We start from the raw sequence: 20,512 nt of genomic DNA on the forward strand, positions 1-20,512 counted from the left end.
GGCAAGCTCCATGGACGACGCTTTAGCCGGCTAGGAGCCAAGCTCCAAGAGTAACAAACATAACCGCCAGCCAAAACGTGAACCAAGTGCTCTTTAGAGTTTGGGAATCAATGGAGCTGCTCTCTAATCGAGTTTGGGACCCTTTTTCCTCAAGAGTTGATGGGGAAATCAATGGATTTGCTTGAGGGCTTGAGGTCAACAATGGAGTGAGAGAGAGAGCTCCTGCTCTATTTTGGGCATGCTGAAATGAGGAAGAAGAGAGCTGGTTAGTTACCCTTGGGAAGGAAGGGGAAAGGTATATATTACCCCGGCCCCCAACGGTCACTTAAATCGTAGATAGCCGTTGGGAAGGAAAGGGAAAGTATATATTCCCCCAGCCCTCAACGGACACTGCACCCAAGAGGTCAAGCAAGACGAGGACACGACCGAAGGGTTGGGCGATCCGGAGCCTGCGACCTTGGGGTCGGGCGAGACGGAGCCCGCGACCAAAGGGTCGGGTGAACCGGAGCCCGCAACCAAGGGGTCGGGCGAGCCGAAGCTCGCGACTGAGGGGTCAGGTGACCTAGAGCATGCGACCAAGGGGTTGGGCAAACCGGAGCTTGCGACCAAAGGGTCGGGCAAACCAGAGCCCGTGACCAAGGGGTCGGGCGAGCCTCTCTTCAAGTGCGGCAGTGCCACACCACGCAAGATAGCAAGTGTAATAGTGAAGTGTAGACTGTCTTGGCTATAAATCTGAGGATGCTTGTGGTTGTTTGAGCACTTGGTAGCACATATTAGCGTAAGCATTGTGCCCCCATTTATAGTACGACTTTTCTTATACTCAAATTCAATATATAAAAGAATTTAAACCTCCTTTGAGTTTGAAGCCATCTACATTTGTAATTGGGGACTCCTCTGTTCCATGTAGCATCCTCGAATACAAGTTCCCTGCTTGTCATCTCGATAAATCTCATTAGTTCTCTAATTGCATTGTCATTATCACCAAAACCCACAACTAAGGTTTGATTGCACTTTCACATAACACCGAGGGTGTTACACCGCGTGACTGCCTATGCAGCGTCGCCTTGGTTCGCAGTCAGTGGCGAGAGTCCTGGTACACCAGCGCCTCAGCCCATGGCATAGGGCATCCATACCTAACACACCCAGGTAGCCCCATCGAGGGCCAAATGTCAACGCCAATAGATTCTAGATGGTCGAGAGTCGTCGTCACCGGTGTTGTCCAGGGAGAACGGCACCCAAACGCCACCGCCCTATCCCATCGGAGCTTGTGGGTCTCTGCTTCAACTGACTCATGCACAACCACATTGCCACTCAGTGTCGCTCCCCGTTCCACTACCTCCACTGCCAGGGTACCGTCCATCAGGCCAGGGCAACAAGCGTGGTCGTTCACCGGTGTGCAAGCGAGGCCCTTCGCCTGCATGCAAGCCTTCATCCTCGGTGACACGTCGCCCCATGGGTCCAAGGCGACCCAACTCATCGTTGGGATGTCGTGCCGCGCCAGACCAGACACCGACACCATCGTCGCCTCATCGTGTGCAGCAGTCGATTATGTCGTCATTGTCGTCGCAGCAGCCTGTCGCTATCACCACCTCTCGGTGACGCTGATAGCCATCCTAAGGTCAAGGTCTTCATCATCCGGAGGAACGTGGACACCGCGTCTGGAGCAGACCTCTTCCTTGTTCTAGTCGCATTCGTTGGTGGAAATCAGCCTGCCTTCATGATGACGGAGTTCTAGGCACACCTTTCCTCAAAGTTCCATGTGTCTGAGGGTGCGACCAGGGCCTGTGCTTGGCTTGGGGGCCCCCTTGCACGCGAGTGTCAGTAGGACGGTCACTCTAGCTCGTCGTGCGAGAGAGTTGGACTTGAGGGCAAGGTGGACCTCACGTTGTGGAGTCGGCTGAGGCAGCTGCCAACGATAGTAGACACAATGATGGATCCAATGATGGTTGAGGCGGCAATCCAAGGTCCACCCCCCTACCGTTGCTCCGCTTTGGAACCAGGCCATGTTGTGGTGACAACCACTAACATGGTCGACAACCCTCCTGACGACGTCCATCCGACATCCAACAACGAGGACGGCAGCGTGCGAAACGCGCTTTGCACCCCTCCCCGACCGGCACGGTCGAGTTCGATTCAAGAAGAGATCGAGTCGTGGATATGCATCCCTCTACAAACCCCCTCATCCGTGCTGGCCCCAAGCTCAGGAGGTCCAAGACTCCAAGGTCGTGTTTCACGATGAGGCGTAGCGAACGCATCGCTAGGAAACCCTACACGGCCAACTCCACGCTACAGGTGCAGAATGTTCTGAAGCAGAAGCTTGGTATCACCGTCGACTCCAATGCTGCGGACGCCGAGATTGTTGAAAAGTTTAGGGCAACCTTTGCAGCCCCTTTGTCGGCCAACAAGCAAGAGGCCCTAGAGTTGTTGTTTGGGGGCGAATTCGATCCGGTAGCCATGAACCTGGATTTGGTCGGGTTTGACACCGAGGCTATTTAGGCCTTGTGCTTAGCTGGTGTGTCGCAAAATACTTCTCTGTAAATCACAACCACGTGTGTTTTCTTGGTCGCTGGTCTCGATAATCAGTGGATTACCATGGTCAGCTTAGGTTGTAACAAACTCTACTTTTGCTTAATGAAAAATGTGTCGCGGCATGATCACGAAAAAAACTGACGATCTACAAAGGCAGCGCTCAATTTAGCTGGCCATGGTTGCATTCACTAGTTTCACACTTTCACTTAACTTCAGCCGATCGAGCTAGCTGCGTCATCAGACCTCGGCACCTATTTGTAGACGCCTGCGTTCCACTCATTGCTCCCCACCCAACCACATCTTCTCCTTCCTCAACAACTCCGAACAAGTGGTAGAGATATGGAGATCCAAGCACGACAGCTACTGGTGGCCGTTTTTGGCATTATGATAGCGATAGGTTTTGCCAATGCCGTGCAAGGAGAGACAACAATGTTGGTTGTTGTCGGCTTGGCCAAGTGCTCGGATTGTGCCAGGAGGAACAGTTCATGATATACTACAAACAGTTTGGTTGGCTAGTCAATGATTTGTCTGTCATTTACTTTCCCCAAGTCTTCAGGTTGCCGTGAAGTGCAATAATAGCAAGGGCGAGTACGAGAGCATGACCGTGGGACAGGTGGACAAGTCTGGCGCCTTCAGCGTCCCGCTGGCCGCCGATGCCATTGGCGAGGTGTTAGGGAAAGCAGGTGGGCCTAGCCCATAGCCAAGGCGCTTCAATAGGCCAAGGCTGCCCAACCCGCGCGTCACAGAAGCAAGTGGATCCCAGCATGATACGACAGAGTGCTTAACTTATATATGTAATAGAAAAGGGAGGAGAGATCATCGTTGAGGAATATTGTGGGGCTGTTTGGGAGCGCTCCATGGAGCAGATTCTCAAAGAGAATCACTCTTCGGCTGCCAAACGCAAAAAAAATGACCCAGCTTCCTTAGAGAATGCAACTGAATCACTCCTCTATTTTGTATACAAGCGAGGGAGCCGAAAAAACCTGCTTCTCCATATTCTCTCCATCTCTCTATTATATTTTGGTGGGGATTAGCTGAGAATCAATTCTCTACTGATCCCCACTCTGCTCCCTCCTAGAAATCCAGTGGAATCACTCCATCAGAGAATCAAAGAGCAGAGCTAAAGAATCAGAGGGGAGGGGCCTGTAACAACCACTTGCCTTTTCATGCAAGCACTCATCTGATCTCAACTTTGTGCTTTGCTTCCCTTCCTCCACTCCGATCCATTGCTACTACCCTGAATTCTGCATGCTACTGTCCTAAATTTCCTAAGTACTATCGTAGATCCTAACAAATTGGTACTTGGAGCCATTCCGATTTCAAATAGGAGTTGAGCGTGATGGGTCTGCATTACTTGTTGCTCATGGCCGAGACACGATTCGCTAGGACATAGAGTGTCGGATCGACGAGTTGGCCTCCACCGCCACGCGCTCCTCCACCACCGGCTGCAACTCCGCTTCCACCGCCCCCGACGTGATGCTCGACGCTGAACAGAAGGTCGTCATCCCATTGCCCCGTGGCTACCAGTCATCGTGCCTCGGCTCCATGCTCGAGTCCGACCTCGCCTGCCCGAAGCATCTCACCGTCGACGCTGCGGCGACCGAGTACACCTCCACCGACCAGTGGTTCGCCTCCAAGTACCAGCTGCCCCATGACACCCTCAAATCGCTCATCTCCGCCCCCTTCGATGACGAGGATGACTATTGCGCCACCACTGACCCTACAGGTGCTCGAGTCGCAGATCCACTCCACCAGGAATGAGCTCCTCGTGGGCGACCTCCTCCTCACGCCGCCCTACTCCTCGAACCAGCCACCGACAACTCCCCGACGGCATTTCCCCTTCGTTCGTCCTCACCGCCTTCGCGCTGGACCCACTCATGCCCCTACCTTCCGACATGGCAGTCGAGGTCCACGTTGACGAAGATGGTCTCCACGACTCCTGGTTCGAGGCCACCGTCCTTGACTTCAAGCCCACGTGCAGCAGCTGCAACCCCGCGCAGTACACCACCAAGTACGCGCACTGTGAGAATAGGTGGAATCAGGTGTCGTGCTCAGGCCCTGGGTTGCGTGTTATATAGGCTGAGGAAAAAGCCCCTCGGCGGTGGCATGTACACATATATGGTTACAACAGGATTACAAGGAAATCCCTACAATCAAGAATCACCTCCTATCTATAACAACCGAAAGGATCATATATAAGTACAAAGAACCTGGATGTACCAGGGAGGTTAACCACACATTCTAACACTCCCCCTCAATCTTAGCCACTAGAAAGGTTAAGATTGACTCTAAACTGTCTTAGTTTTGCTGCGGTGATCGCCTTGGTGAAACCATCAGCGAGCTGATCTCCAGAGTTGATGAATCTTATGTCCAACAACTTCTGTGCCACTCGTTCTCTGATGAAATGAAAATCAATTTCTATATGCTTTGTTCTTGCATGAAACACTAGATTGGCTGACAGGTATTTGGCTCCTAAATTATCACACCATAACCGTGCAGCTAGGGGATGATCAATCCTAAGCTCTATGAGTAGTTTTTGCACCCACATCATTTCTGCAGTTGCATTTGCTAGTGCCTTGTACTCAGCTTCAGTGCTAGACCATGACACTGTAGCATGCTTTCTAGCCGTCCATGAGACTAGATTATCACCAAGGAAGATAGCAAAACCTCCTATCGACCTTCTATCGTCTACACACCCAGCCCAGTCTGCATCTGAGAAGGCACTAACCATCATTGACTTTGATCTTCTAATTTTGAGACCATAATTCATAGTCCCATGGACATATCTTAAGATTCTCTTTACTGCACTCCAGTGAGCTGTAGTTGGTGAGTGAAGAAACTGACAGACTTTGTTGACAGAGAAGGATATGTGTGGGCGAGTTAGAGTTAAATATTGCAATGCTCCCACCAGACTTCTGTAGCATGTAGCATCCTCAGTCTCAAGCTTTGTACCATCAGTAACACTGAGTTTCTCTGACATAGATAATGGAGTATCAATAGCCTTAGCTTTGTCCATCCCTGACCGAGTGAGAATGTCTGTGGCATATCTACCTTGAGACAAGAGTAGCCCATCCGGTACCTTCTTTACCTCAATACCTAGGAAGTAATGCAAGTCTCCTAGGTCTTTCAGTGCAAACTCCCCTTGCAGATCTTTGAGTAATGCCTCGGTTGCATCCTGTGAGGAACTTGCGACTATAATGTCATCAACATAAACCAATACAAAAATACTATGGTTACCACGGTTGTAGTAGAACAATGATGTGTTAGCCTTTGATGGAACAAAACCAAGTGCTTCCAATCTCTTGCATAATTTTGCATACCATGCCCATGGTGCTTGTTTTAATCCATAGAGTGCCTTATGTAACTTGCAGACATAGTTGGGATGTGTTTTGTCAGCATAGCCCGGTGGTTGATGCATGTATACTTCTTCTTCTAGAATGCCATGAAGGAATGCATTCTGTACATCAAGTTGGCGAAGTGACCAACCCCTGGAGACTGCAATAGACAAGATTAGCTGAATGGTTGCTGCCTTCACCACAGGACTGAAAGTGTCCTCATAATCAATGCCATAGCGTTGTTTAAAACCCTTTGCAACCAGTCGTGCTTTGTACCTATCAACAGTTGCATCAGCTTTGCGTTTTACCTTGTAAACCCATTTGCAACCTATGACGTTCTTGCCTTTGGGAAGAGGAACAAGGTGCCATGTCTTGTTGCGCAGCAAGGCTTGACATTCGTTTTCCATTGCTGCAGCCCAATTCCGATCTCCAAGAGCTTCATTGAGGGTAGTAGGTTCTTCTGTTGGTGTACATGTATTCATGCACCAACGCACCGTACCATCGGTACGTATTTTTGGTTTCTGAATCCCATGCTGCATGCGAGTGGTAGGCTGGCGCGGAGGAGTTGTCGCAGGCGAGGAAGTAGATCTGGAGTCTACAGAAGATCCCAGCGAGGAAATCTCCACAGACTCCTGCATCATAGGATCCTGCACCGGCACTGTGCTTGTCCCCTGCTCGCTGGGATCGTGGTGCGGCTCGGAGGATCCGATGCCGACGACCCGCGTCGCGCCAGAGGAGGAAGGCGACGCGCCCGACAGCTCTAGGCTCTCCGATCCCAGGGCTGATCTGCCTAAGGCAATCGCCCCCGTGCCAGGCGAGTCCAGCTCGGGGCACGAGCTGCCCCCAGTTGGGGAGCACATATGATATCCCCCTCCATTCAGCACTACCTGATGATTTTCTTCCGCATTTGTTCCTATTTCAACACGAGCAGCACTAGGACTTGATAAAACATTAGTAGAGGCAGGAGATAACAAACGTTGGTCATGGAAATTTGCATCCCCAAATCCAGAGAGGGGTTTTTAAGTACATCTGGAAGGAGAGCGAGTTCTGAACGAAGTCAGGCCCCGTCATTTGGATGAAGAGTGGCAAAGGGGAAGACATGCTCATCAAACACGACATCACGAGATATGTAAATACGCCCTTCCTTCGGATCTAAGCATTTAAAACCCTTGTGCATGTTGCTATAACCGAGGAAGACACATTGCTTAGATCTAAATTCAAGTTTCTTGGAATTATAGGGCCTAAGATTAGGCCACACTGCACATTCGAAAGTGCAAAGAAAGGTGTAATCTGGTGGGCTACCAAACAAGCGCTCATAAGGAGTTTGATTATCAAACACCTTGGAAGGGAGGCGATTGATGATGAACACGGCCATATTAAAAGCTTCATCCCAAAATTTTAAAGGCATAGAAGAATGAGCAAGGAGTGTAAGACCCATTTCAACGATATGTCTATGTTTGCGTTCAGCTGATCCATTATGCTGATGCGCATGTGGGCATGAAACATGATGGGCTATGCCTATGCGAGTAAAGAAGGAATGCAAGGCTTGATACTCTCCTCCCCAATCTGTCTGGACAGCACGGATCTTATGACTAAACTGTCGTTCAACAAGGTTTTGGAAGTCATGAAAGCATTGGAAGACTTCAGATTTGTGGCGCAACAAGTATAGCCAAACAAATTTAGTGTGATCATCAATGAAACTCACATAATAGTTTTGACGACTAACAGAACTTGGTGCAGGTCCCCATACATCCGAAAAAACAAGATCAAAGGGATGACTTGACAGACTAAATGACTTAGGGTAAGGCAATTGGTGACTTTTGCCTTGTTGACATGCATCGCAAACCCTAGTCTTATTCGACTCTTAAGCGAAAGGAAGTTTATGATGGTGCAGAACTTGTTGCACAACACGAGATGAGGCGTGGCCTAGCCGATGATGCCATAGGGACGTGGATAGTTTGATCACACCGAGTGCTTGTTTATTTTTAGACGGCCGCAGTGGATACAGCCCGCCCTCACATCTGCCTTTGTGGAGAATTTTCTTCGTCACCTGCTCCTTGATTAAGAAATGATTCGGATGAAATTCAAGAAATACTTCATTATCTCGGGTAAGATGATTAACTGAACAAAGACTTTTGTGTGCTTGTGGGACATGAAGGATATTTTTCAAATGAAGATTTGGGGAATACAAATGGCTATGACCAACATTAGTGTCGACAGATTATCATCGGCAGTCCTCCGAGAGGTATCCCACGAAGGTAGATTGATCGGTAGAGGAGTGCGGGAACAATAAGGCAACAGAGACACATGAGTTAGATAGGTTCAGGCCATCAGTATGACGTAATACCCTACTCCCGTGGTCTATTGGTTTGTATTAGCTATCATATGATATGCCGTGATTTTAGAGGGGGTCCCTGCCCGCCTTATATAGTCCAGGAGGCAGGGTTACAAGTTGGTTAGATCTAAGAGATAACCAGAAAGTAATAACTGATTACAAGAATCTTGGGATCATACATATCCTAACAGATCTCGTAGTATCTTCAAGATATCTTCCCAATGTCTTACGGAAGGCGCCGAGCAGAGTCGTGCCTCGCAAGACTTCTTCTTGTGGGCTGGGCCACCCCTAGGGGCGCAGCCCATGTGGTCTGTCGTGGGTATCCGGGGTCATACCCCCCACAGCTAGTCCCCGAGCACCTTGTACCCGTTGTGCAACGCCGCCTTGAGCTTGTCCGAGCAGTGTGAACCATTGCAGAGCAAAACGACCTGTTGCCGAGCAGCATGAACCGTCGCCAAGCAGTGTGAACTGTTGCAGAGCAACACGACCTGTCGCCGAGCAGCGTGAACCGTCGCCGAGCAGTGTGACCTGTCGCCGAGCAGCGTGACCCAAGTACGGCTTGCCATAAGGGTGTAAGGAGCTCAAGTACATAATTGAAAATTTCTCCGCAGTGAACCAAGTGTGCCCACTTAGAGTCCGAACAAAATTGTAGGAGTCAATCTTCCTCTATAGGCATGCAGTCTTTGAGAAAAAATCCCGCACACTCACCATGAGGTGAAGTGTGCCCACTTATTCCCCGAGCCTGACAGTAGATGATGTAGTCTTGTGGTGCCAGGCTCAGAAACTAGAAGAAAAGCAGAAAACCAGCCGATCAGGTAGCCAGTCCTCGGGCGTGGCCCAAAAAGAGACACAGCACATTCACCACAAGGTGAAGTGTGCCCACTTAGTCCCCAAGCCTGACAGTAGGTGACGCAGTCACGTGGTGCTAGGGTCAAAAATAGAAAAACAACCTAAAACCAACGGAAAAGACCACCAGTCCCCGAGCTGTAGGCGGAGTTATAGGAGTAATCCAACCATGGAGGAAAAACCAGAGTAACAACTGGACAGTGTCAGTTACTAAGCCTCAATAAATGGCAGAGAAGTCGGTGATATTTAGGCGAGGAGCAACTGAAGGCAGCGATAAATGAGCGTCGTGGGCTGCGGTTTGCGCGGAAGCCCATGTAACGGCCCATTTGGCGCATCGGAGAAATCGCAGTGGCGTAGATCGCGAGAACGGTTTCCCAAAAACCCTTGAGTTATAAAGGTGGGGAAAGTGCTTTGTAACAGTACCGCTGCCCACCTTTGCCACTTCGCCATTTCATCTTCCATCTCAGCCACCACACCTCCAGATTCACAGCCATAAACGCTGCCGACGCCAGGCCGTATTCAGATCTGAGCGATGGCGCTGAAGAGGAGAGCCGCGAACCCGAAGAAAACAAGCCCAAAGAAAGCGGGAAGCGGAGCCAGCCGCAACGAAGAGTGGACGCTGTCGCGCACCGGAGAAGCGGAGCTCGAAAGAATGGTGACGGCGGGCGTGCTTCCTGACCGCGTCACCGATGGATGGTGTCCAGCCATTGGTGAGCCCTTTCCAATGCCTAACACCGATGAAGTTGTAGTCTTTGAAGATTATTTTTGGCATGGATTGGGGTTCCCTGTTCATCCTTTCTTGCAAGATCTATTGGTATTTTGGTCGATCCGTCTGTGCAATCTCGACCCCAACACTATACTACACATCTCAATCTTTATTCACTTCTATGAGGCATTTCTTGGGATTCTGCCGCACTTCAACCTCTTTAGACATTTATTTTGGTTAAAGAAGAAAGGCGACGGTGGCTCCAAGGTGGTCGGCGGCGTATATCTGCAGCTCCGGGATGGAATGGTCAGCGATTATATTAGTGTACCACTGAACACTTCCTTGAAACGGTGGAATGCCAAGTGGTTTTACATGAAACAAAACCACCCGGCCGTCCGCTGTGACATCCACCATATCCCGGAGAACCAAAGAAGCTGGTCGGAGAGACCAAGGAGTGTCGATATGGAGCAAGTGAAGGAGCTCCTTGACTTGATTCAAGGGGTGGAGTTGAGAGGTGAACTTGTGGCAGCAAGCTTCATAGTACGCCGTGTCCAGCCTTGCAAGGAAAGGGCCTACCCTGCTTTTGACTATAAGGGCGATGACGATGGAACCCGAGAGAGACCTGAACGGCTATCAAGGAAAGAAGTAGTGTGCCGCGCCACAGAACTATTCACCTCTAGCGCCTCATTTAGCTGGCCGAAAGAAATGAAGGCCTTCAACTGTACCAACCCGCCTCCTCAGGTAACAATCTTTCCCTGCATTGTTCAATTGTTGATTCGCCGAGCAGGGAACTGACTTACTTATGCAAAGATCCATTCGTAGGACAGAGCAGTATATTTTTTTGACGTGCCGAGAGCTGAATGGCCGCCATCGGTGGACGTCCGACCAACAGAACACCCTGAAGAAAGTTTCGTCGGTATCTCATCAGAATCTAGAGATTCGGATGTTGATCATACGGCGTGTCCCCCCCCCCATTATCGGAGAAATCTTGGGGAAAAGAGCAGCGGCAGACGAGCTGGCCCGGAAGAAGAGGAAGACGGCAACGACCGCTCCTCGCAAACCGGGCGGTATATCACTAGGTGGCGACTAGACTAGCCGTCCACAGAGGGCCGTGGTGATGGAGTGGTCTGACGACAACGACAATACAGTTCCTCCTCCCCCAAGCGTGCAAACAACTTCACACAGAACACGTGTGGAGGAGCAACCAAGGGGAAGCGATGAAGTCCCCGAGCAGTAGGCGACGGGAGTCCCCGAGCATCAGATGGGACTAAACCCGGTGGTACAGGCGGAGCAAACACCAGAACAACAAGCGGAGCAGAGGCCAACTATAGAGGAGGACAGACCTCCACCCGATGCTACGGAGGTCGACCCCACAGCCGCACCTAGGGGCTCGAACAAATGGTAAGTAACCTCGCATTGTTATTGTTTTGCTATTTAATCTCTGTTTTTTGGGTGATTGACCAAATGTTCTGATGCAGCGCAAGGCACATGGAGGATCCAAAGTCACCCACCCAGACTGACAAGCAGTCTCAAGCTGATCCCGAGGCAAAGGTAGCGCCTTCCGCCCACGTGTCAGGGTCCCCCAGTGCTCGGTGATCGGCGGAACAAACAACAACTGCTGTAGGTGGAACTGGAGACGGTGAGGGACCGACATCAGTAGAGGCCGGCTCGGCAACAATGCCCGAAGCAATGTCGGGTAGCGCCAGACCCTCAGAAGCTAAAACTGTAGTTGCCAGCGAGGCAGCAGAGTCTGGGTCGGTGAGACCAGGTGTACCCAAGGAGCTAATGGTGCCCCCTGAGTGGTCACAAGTCATGCTCGGACCCACTGTTCAGCCACAGAGCCCCGCTGTGGTGAGCCCTACTACTGCGGAAGAGGAGGACGAGGTTGAGGAGATCATTCGTGATGAGCCTCGAACCCAATCTGTCCGGATCCTTCGCAAGCGCGGTGACAAAGTGGTAGTTGTCGAGGAAGAGGATACCCCTAGAGAAATGAGGAGGCTGAAATCCACCCTCGACGGAGTAGTAAAACAAATCGAGGTTGATACTGAATCCTGAAAATTCTTCGTTGTCATTGTTTGTTTCCTTCTGTCATTGTCATTGTGCATTTCTAGGGGATAACTCGAACTGCCGAGCTCCATTACCAGTTGATTAAGAGGATGGAGCCCCTCGCCGAGGAGAACAAAAAACTCAAGGAGGCGATGAACCTTTCAGAGAAGAATATTCAAAGGGCCCAGCACGAGCGAGACCTTGCCGAGTCTAACACACGGGACCTAGAATACCAGAAGGGGGTCCTGTCTGGACAACTGGCGACAGTGAAAGAACAACTTTGGAGCAAGTCCAAGTAGCTGATCACTGCCTCTACACAACTTAAAGGTGCTTCCGAGCAATTGGAAAAGCTGCAAAAAGTCTCTGAGGAGAAAAGAGGTACGTTCGATCCACAAAAATGCCTCACATAGTTGGATACGATTACTTTTGTTGATGAATGATGCACTTGTAGAACAAGACACGGAGCTCGGTCAACTGCGCCAGGCCCTCGAGCAACTCCAGGAGGAGAAAACGAAGGAGACAGAGCGAGCGAACAAACTGACGGAGGAGCTAGATGGTGAGTATCCCGTGGTCGGGTTTTCTGCTGAGGTTAATGTCTTCCCTGATGGAACTTCAAAATTCATGCAGACTACCATCGGAGGGTCAAGGCACAAGTCGATGTGTTGGAGCAAGACGCTCGTACCCAGAGGAACAAATTTGACGGCGTAGTTATCGGAATCAAACTAGTGCTCGACTGCATCGAACCGGAAACTACTCCTCATCCCGACAGCAGGCCACCTCGCCCAGACATTATCATCGAAAGATGCAAGACGGCGTGGGAAAGCTTTAAGAGCTTCAACCGCGACGCCGTTGTTTCTGCCACTACCCACGCCCTTGCTGTTGTCCGATCCCACTATCCAGCCACTGCCCTGGAGGCGATAGGGGGCAGGTACGCCGAAGGGCTGAGCGAACCGGAGACCTAGTGGCTTGAAGATGAGGTGGAGGACGCGGCGAAAAAGTTGGCCGGTGATATATACCTGTTCGGAGAGAATGATGGTAGTGGCGGAGCATAATGATCTCCTCAGTAGACATCATCTGTAATATCTTGGCAGTATGGTTAGAAAGCACGAAAGCGCAAGAAACAAATACTTATCAAATATTTGTCATTAGGTGCTTGTATATGCAATATATGCAGTTTGCTTATAATTCAGCGAAATAATCTTCGAAGTTTCAAACCGGACGCGGTTATGCGTAGTTCAACTATCATCCGAGCAGTGGGTCTGCTGCTGGTCCCTATGGCCTTGGCCAACCCATAGTCCATAACGTCGAGCGTGGAGCCTGTGCACGTGTAGGAGTAACGGACATGACCCAGGAACCATAGCCGACACCCATGACGTAGAGCGCAGAGCCCGTGGCACGTGTAGGGAAAAATTGGTGGCTGAGTCTTTTCCATAGAAAACAACATTGAACGTGTCTTGGTCGGCAGTTGTTAAACAAACTCAGAGATAAAGGCAACACAAGCGGCGCCTGAGCAATGTATTCTATGTTGAACTCTCGGCCTTGGCTGACCCATAATCCATAACGTCGAGCGCGGAGCCCGTAGACATGTAGAAAAAATAGGTGTGACCAAAGGACCACAGCCGACCACCCATAACACAGAGCGTGGAGCCCGTAGTACGTGTAGGGAGAAATCGAAGACTGGGTCTTCTCTAAAGAGAACAAAGAAAAAATGTTACTCTCTGATCAAAGAATGTTTTCGCTATATGGAAAACATGCTCTGCGATTTGGCAATTTGGAAAAAACATGGTCGGGGTTTTGGAGAAATCGTGTTTGGCATTTTGGAGAAATCGTGTTCGGCGTTTTGGAGAAATCGTGTTCGGCGTTTTGGAGAAAACCATTCGGAGATTTTGGAGATTTGGAGAACTTTATTTGGCAAAATCGTGGTCGGTGATTTGGAGAAATCGTTCGGTGATTTTGGAGAAAACCATTCGGCGATTTTGGAGATCGTTATGGAGTATCGTAATGCTCGGCGACCATACGCGGAGATCGAAAGTTAAAGGGGAAAAAATGGAGACAAATTATGGAGACCAAAACTTTATTCATCATGAAATGGAGAGTACATATCTGGAGCATTTCAAGGGTAGAAACGTATAAGGTGCTTGATGTGCCATGAGTTTGGAACATCAATCCCATCTAAGTCACATAAGCGATAAGATCCTGGTCGGGTGGCCTCTTTGACGACATAGGGCCCTTCCCAAGGGGAAGAAAGCTTGTGCAACCCTTCGGTCCTTTGTTTTTTTGTAGAGAATGAGGTCGCCGACGGTGAATGAACGACCTTTTACGTTGCGGTTATAGTACCTTTGCAGAACTTCTAGATACTTGGCTATGCGGACGCAGGTGATCAGGCGTTCTTCCTCGGCCCGGTCAATGTCCTCTGTCCAAACAGCCGTAGCTTGCTCTTCAACATAATTTTCCACCCTAGGTGCTCGGAAGGCAACATCTGCTGGTAGTATGGCCTCTGAGCTATAGACCAAAAAATATGGAGACACACCGGTACTGCGACTAGCTTGAGTGCACAGTCCCCAGACCACAGCCGGAAGTTCTTTGAGCCATCTGCCTGGATGCTTTTCTTCTTTCTGATATAGCCTTTTTTTGAGGGCATCAAGGATCATACCATTAGCCCACTCAACCTGGCCATTAGCTCTAGGATGAGCAACGAAAATGTATTTAACGGAGATGCACCGGTCTTCACAGAAGTCCCAAAAATGATGGTCGATAAACATGGTTCCGAGGTTGGTGATAATGCTGTTTGGGAGACCGAACCTATGTATGATATCCTCAAAGAGGCCGACTGCTTTCTTCGCAGTAGCTGAAACGAGCGGTTTGTACTCGATCCACTTGGAGAACTTATCAATGGCGACGTATACATACCGGAAACCTCCTAGCACTGGCTTGAAAGGCCCAATCATGTCCAGTCCCCAGCATGCAAAAGGCCAAGAAGCTAGGATGGTCTGCAGTTCCTGTGCCGGTACGTGTATTTGCTTGGTGAAGAACTAACATCCTTCACAGCGTCGAACGAGGTCTTCTACATCGAAGATGGCCGTGGGCTAGTAGAAGCCAGGTCGGAAAGCTTTGCCAACCAGGTTTTTCGAGGCCGCGTGATTGCCACAAGAACCAGAATGAATTTCGTGAAGCAGCTTCACTCCTTTGTCTTGAGGGACGCACTTCTACAATACCCCTTCCTTGGCACTCTTCCTCATCAAGTTACCATCTACCAACACGTAGTGCTTACTTCGGTGGATTAGTCGTTTGGTGTCAGTCTTGTCGGCGGGTACTTCAGAGTTGGTGAGGTACTTGATGAACTGCTCCCTCCAATCGGCGACCGGCGAAGGCACCGCAAGTACCAACTGCTCGGCAGGGGGAACCTCCTCAACTTCCTTTTCTTCTTTAATGGATGGTACCAGGAGATCTTGCACGAAGACCCCTGGCGAAACCGTGACGCGAGATGAACCTATTTTTGAGAGGTGGTCAGCTGGTTGATTTTGATCTCGTACCACGTGGTGGTACTCGATACCGTAGAACTTCCCTTCAAGCTTCTTGATTTCGGTGCAGTATGCGTCCATCTTCTCATTGGAACAGGACCAGTCTTTGTTGAGCTGGTTGATAACCAGCGTGGAGTCCCCGTACACCATAAGTCGTTTGACGCCGAGCTCAACAGCTATTCATAGACCATGGAGACATGCTTCATATTCCGCGGCGTTGTTGGAGGCCAGAAAGTGTATCCAGAGGACATAGCGGAGCTTATCTTTGGTCGGCGTAATGAACAGAATGCCCGCGCTGGCACCGCTGATGTTAAGGACGCCGTCAAAATACATCACCCAATGCTCGGGGCAAGTGGTGGCAATGGGTTCTTGGATCTCGATCCACTTAGCAATGAAATCGGCAAGCGCATGTGACTTAATGGTAGGTCTGCTTCTGAATTCAATGGAGTAAGTGTCGAGCTCAACGGCCCACTTAATGATGCGGCCGTTGGCCTCTTTGTTGTGGAGAATGTCCCCCAGAGGGAACTCAGTAACCATGGCGATCTTGTAATACTCGAAGGAGTGTCGGAGCTTTCGCGATGTAATCAGAATTGCGTATAATAGCTTCAATACCTGAGGGTAGCGAGTTTTGGGCTCATTAAGCACCTTGCTGATGAAGTATACCAGACGTTGCACCTTGTAGGCGTGCCCAGACTCTTCGCATTCGACGACAATAGCCATGCTGACGACGCGAGAAGTGGTGGCGATGTAGATCAGCAGAGTTTCATCTGGCCGTGGCGCTGTCATGATCGGAGGTTTTGTTAAGAACAACTTGAGCTGCTCGAAAGCTGAGTCTGCCTCCTCCGACCAAGAAAAGTGCTCGGAGGCCTTGAGGAGCTTAAAGAAAGGTAGTCCTTTTTCGCCGAGGCGTGATATGAAGCAGCTTAAAGCTGCCATGCAACCTGTAAGCTTTTGTATATCCTTGACACATGTTGGCTGTTTCATATTGGTGATGGCGGAGACCTTGTCAGGATTAGGCTCGATGCCTTGAGCACTGACGATGTAGCCCAGCAGTATACCGGATGGAACTCCAAAGATGCACTTTGAAGGGTTCAGCTTCCATCGGTACTTGTTCAGATTGGCGAAGGTTTCTTTGAGGTCGGTGATAAGGTTGTTGGCTGTCTTGGTTTTAACGACCATGTCATCGATGTATGCTTCGACGTTGCGGCCGATTTGCTGGTCGAGGCACATCTGAATGGCCCTTTGATAGGTAGCCCCAGCGTTCTTGAGTCCAAAGGACATAGTTTTGTAGCAGTATGCTCCGAAAGGTGTAATGAACGACGTCTTTATCTGGTCTTCTTCCTTGAGGGAGATCTAGTGATAGCCAGAGTAACAGTCAAGAAAAGATAGTAGTTCGCAACCGGCGGTAGAGTCTACAACCTCGTCTATCCGAGGCAAGCCGAAGGGGTCTTTAGGGCAGTGTTTGTTAAGATCAGTATAATCAACGCACATTCTCCATTCTTTATTCTTTTTTCGAACGAGAACAGGGTTTGCTAACCAATCTAGATGATACACTTCTTTTATAAACCCGGCAGCTAAGAGTCATTTTATTTCTACCCTAATAGCCTCCTTCTTGTTTGGCACGAATCGGCGAAGTTTCTGCTTGATTGGTTTGGCAGTCGGCGAGACATTCAAGGAGTGCTCGATCTTCTCCCGTGGTACCCCCGGCATGTCTGCAGGTTTCCAACCAAACACATCAGCGTTGGCACGTAGGAAGGAGACGAGCGTGCTTTCCTATTTGGGGTCAAGGTGAGCCCCAATCTTCACGGTCTTGGAAGCGTCATTGAGGCCGAGGCCGACCTCCTTGATTTCCTTGGACTTGGCGGAGGCGCAGGGAAGCTCTAGCTCTAGAATCTCCATGTCATCGGCGGGTACTGTCTTGGCTTCGGCGACCACGCTATCCATCTGGATGGAGAGGTCGGTGGCTTCGGCGAGGGCGAGACTCTCTGTCTCGCAGGCGTAGGCGACAGAAAGGTTGGCCCGTAGAGCTAGGACTCCTGCAGGTGAAGGCATCTTCAACACCAGATACGCGTAGTGCGGTACGACCATGAATTTGGCCAGAGCTGGCCAGCCAAGTATGGCGTGGTAGGCGGTGTCGAAGTCGGCGACGTAGAAGTTGATATGCTCGATGCAGTAGTTGCTTGCCGTGCCGAACTGTACTGGCAGGGTGATCTCTCTAAGTGGCTTGGATGCCCTTCTAGGTACCACGCCCTAGAAGGAGGAGTCCGAGGGTGTGAGATCTGATATCGCAAGGCCCAACTCCCTTAGAGCTCCGGCGAAGAGTAGGTTCAAAGCACTGCCACCATCAACAAGGACTTTTCTGAATAGCACCTTCTGGACAGTTGCATCGAGGATGAGGGGGAAACGCCCTATGTACGGTATGTCTGCCCACTGGTCAGCCCTGCTGAAGGTGATGGGGATCTTGGACCATGGGCGATAACTAGGGTTGGCGGTAGTTTCTTCTGAAGCAACGGCGAGCACTCGTCGAGCGGCGAGCTTCCGTTCCCTTCGACTCTTAGTGGAGGCGAGGCCCCCAAAGATGGTGGCGACCACCTTATCGTGGTTCTAAAAGGCGTTGTTGTTGTTCCCAAGCGGTCAGCGACCTCCTATTCCGTTGTTGGCGTCATCATCGAGCCTCTTGTCCTAGAACTCCCTGGCTAGACCAATGCAGTCCTTCGTCTTGTGTTTGGCATTCTTGTGAAGAGGGCATGGGCCATCGAGTATCTTTTGGTACTGCTCGTCGTAGTTACGCTTGGCGCGAGGTTGACTAGCGGCGGTGAAGATGTGTTCTGGCCAGCGGTGGTGATTTTGGCCAGGCCTTTGTCCTCCTGTTCGATCACGGCCGCTATCAAGATGATAGCTGCAGTCGTCGGGGCGGCGGTCATTGTGACGTCGGTCGTCGGGGCGATCGTCGTATCGGTGGGGTGGTCACTGAGTGCCTGCATCCTCGTTGAAGCGCACCTCAGCTTCCTCTGCATCGGCGTACTGGTTGGCGGTAGTTATCATTTCGCCGATACCAGTTGGCGGCTTACGGTTGAATTTGGAGCGAAGTTCGCGATGGTGGAGTCCTCGGATAAAGGCGGTGATGACTTCAGCTTCCGTGATGTTGTGGATAGAATTCCTCATCTCGGAGAAACGCTAGATGTAGCTGCGGAGGAGCTCGGATGGCTTCTGGTTGATGCGGCTAAGATCATGCTTCGTGCCGGGTCGAGTACACGTGGCCATATAGTTGTCGGTGAAGACTTTCTTCAACTCTTCCCATGAGCCGATGGAGTCCGGCGCAAGGCTTGTGAACCAGCTCATGGCGGGTGGTGTGAGCATGATGAGGAGATAATTTGCCATAACGCTGGTGTCTCCTCCCGCGGCATGGACGGCAGTGGCATAAGCCTGCAGCCACTGAGTTGGGTTCATTCTTCCTTCATAGGGCTCGACCCCGGTGATCTTAAAACCACGGGGCCATAGAAGCGTTCGGAGATCCTTTGTGAAAGCCGAAGGCCCCTCAGGATTGTCGACACCGTAATCTACGGCGTTGTGGTCGGGGATAGGCTCGAGGGCTGAGTCTAGGTTGCCGTACTCCCTTTCGTAATCCTGGTGGCGACGTACTTCGTCTTCGTGGTGACCAAAGCGATGGTGCTCAATACTCTGCCGTGCATCCCGGAGGTTGCTGAGATGTACTCTAGCATCCTGTTCGACCTCCTGGTCGTGTTGGTGATGGTGTTCGACACGAAGCCCCCTGGGTACCCCTTGGAGTGGTAATGACTGGTCGGCGAAATGGCTTTGACTTGGGCAGCGGTTGAACCTCGACGCAGCTGATCGGTGAATCATGCTCATAGAGCACGAAGGTCTCTGATCCTCGCGGATCTCATTGACCTGATAGTGAGCCGCTTTAAGCATGGCGGCGATCTTGGAGAGCTCGGGCGTTAGAGGGAAACGAGCGAGCTCGTTGGCGGCTACTGCCAAATTGGCGCTTGGAGTCTTGAAGACATCGTGGCCGTCGACGCGGAGAAATTCTTCGTCGAGGTCGTGGTAGAGCGGGAGCGGTCTTCCTTGAGAGTCAAGCCGATTATTCCGAGCAGCCTTGGCCCTTGCGATGGCCGCTTCGTTCTCTCGCCGCTACGCGCGGTTGACGTTTCGGCTTTCCCGAGCAGCGCGCTCCTCCTCAGTTTTGCCATTCCGAGGAGGGCTGTCGATGCTGACGTTGAAGATTGCACCACCCCGAAAGGGTGGGAGGAGAAATTGATTAGAGAAGGTTTCGGCGAGGGTCTCCGTAGAGCCCTGAGACTCGGAGCCCGGAGTTTCTTCCGGGATGGTCTGGAGGTGCGCCCCAGGGCTTCGGCCTAAGTGTAGCGTGTTGACAGCCGACAGGAGCTGGACGGCGATCTGGTCGGTGAGTTTGCCCCTTAGGGCGTGCTGGTAAGCGGCAGCGGTGTTGGAGAATCCAAAAGGTGGGGCCATAGCCCTTGCAGTTTCCTGAGCACCCTCCAATAGATCTGGATCGGAGGGTGGTCGGCGCTGAACCAGAGTGTCCAGTGCCGATTCGACGACGGAGAGACAATCGGCAAGCTTCAGTCCGACCTGATCGATGGATTCGATCAGATCGTCGTTGTTGATCGGCCTCCTCTGGTAGCGAGGAAGCGGACGGCGAGTTGTTGCCGAAAGAGATCTCGGAATCACCTCCGAGATTGGATCTGCAGTTGCAGGTGCAGGGGTGGCCGGCGCAGAAATGATCTGCTCCGGCTCGAGGAGCTCTCCGACTCCGTCAGCGTTGATGACCCACGAGATGGATCCGATCATAAAGATCTGGCCAGGCTGTGGAAGGAATGAAGAGCCTGCGGAAAAAGCCATCTTGTTTGACAAGGAAACAGCACACACACCCCTACCTAGCGTGCCAACTGTCGACAGATTATCGTCGGCAGTCCTCCGAGGGGTATCCCACGAAGGTAGATTGATCGGTAGAGGAGCGCGAGATCAAGAACAAGAATGCAACAGAGACACACGAGTTAGATAGGTTCAGGCCGTCAGTATGACGTAATACCCTACTCCTGTGGTCTGTTGGTTTGTATTAGCTATCGTATGATATGCCATGATTTTAGAGGGGGTCCCTGCCCGCCTTATATAGTCCGGGAGGTAGGGTTACAAGTCGGTTAGATCTAAG

The 20,512-nt window shown here is 51.0% G+C and overlaps 1 pseudogene; it reads left to right on the top strand.

The window, feature by feature from the left end:
* Window positions 1-2,868: 2,868 nt before the first annotated feature.
* Window positions 2,869-20,512, top strand: part of LOC136548852 (proline-rich protein 4-like) — an 87,356-nt pseudogene continuing 69,712 nt past the window's right edge.

The sequence above is a fragment of the Miscanthus floridulus genome, chromosome 1 (assembly GCF_019320115.1).
Source record: "Miscanthus floridulus cultivar M001 chromosome 1, ASM1932011v1, whole genome shotgun sequence".
Lineage (NCBI taxonomy): Eukaryota > Viridiplantae > Streptophyta > Magnoliopsida > Poales > Poaceae > Miscanthus > Miscanthus floridulus.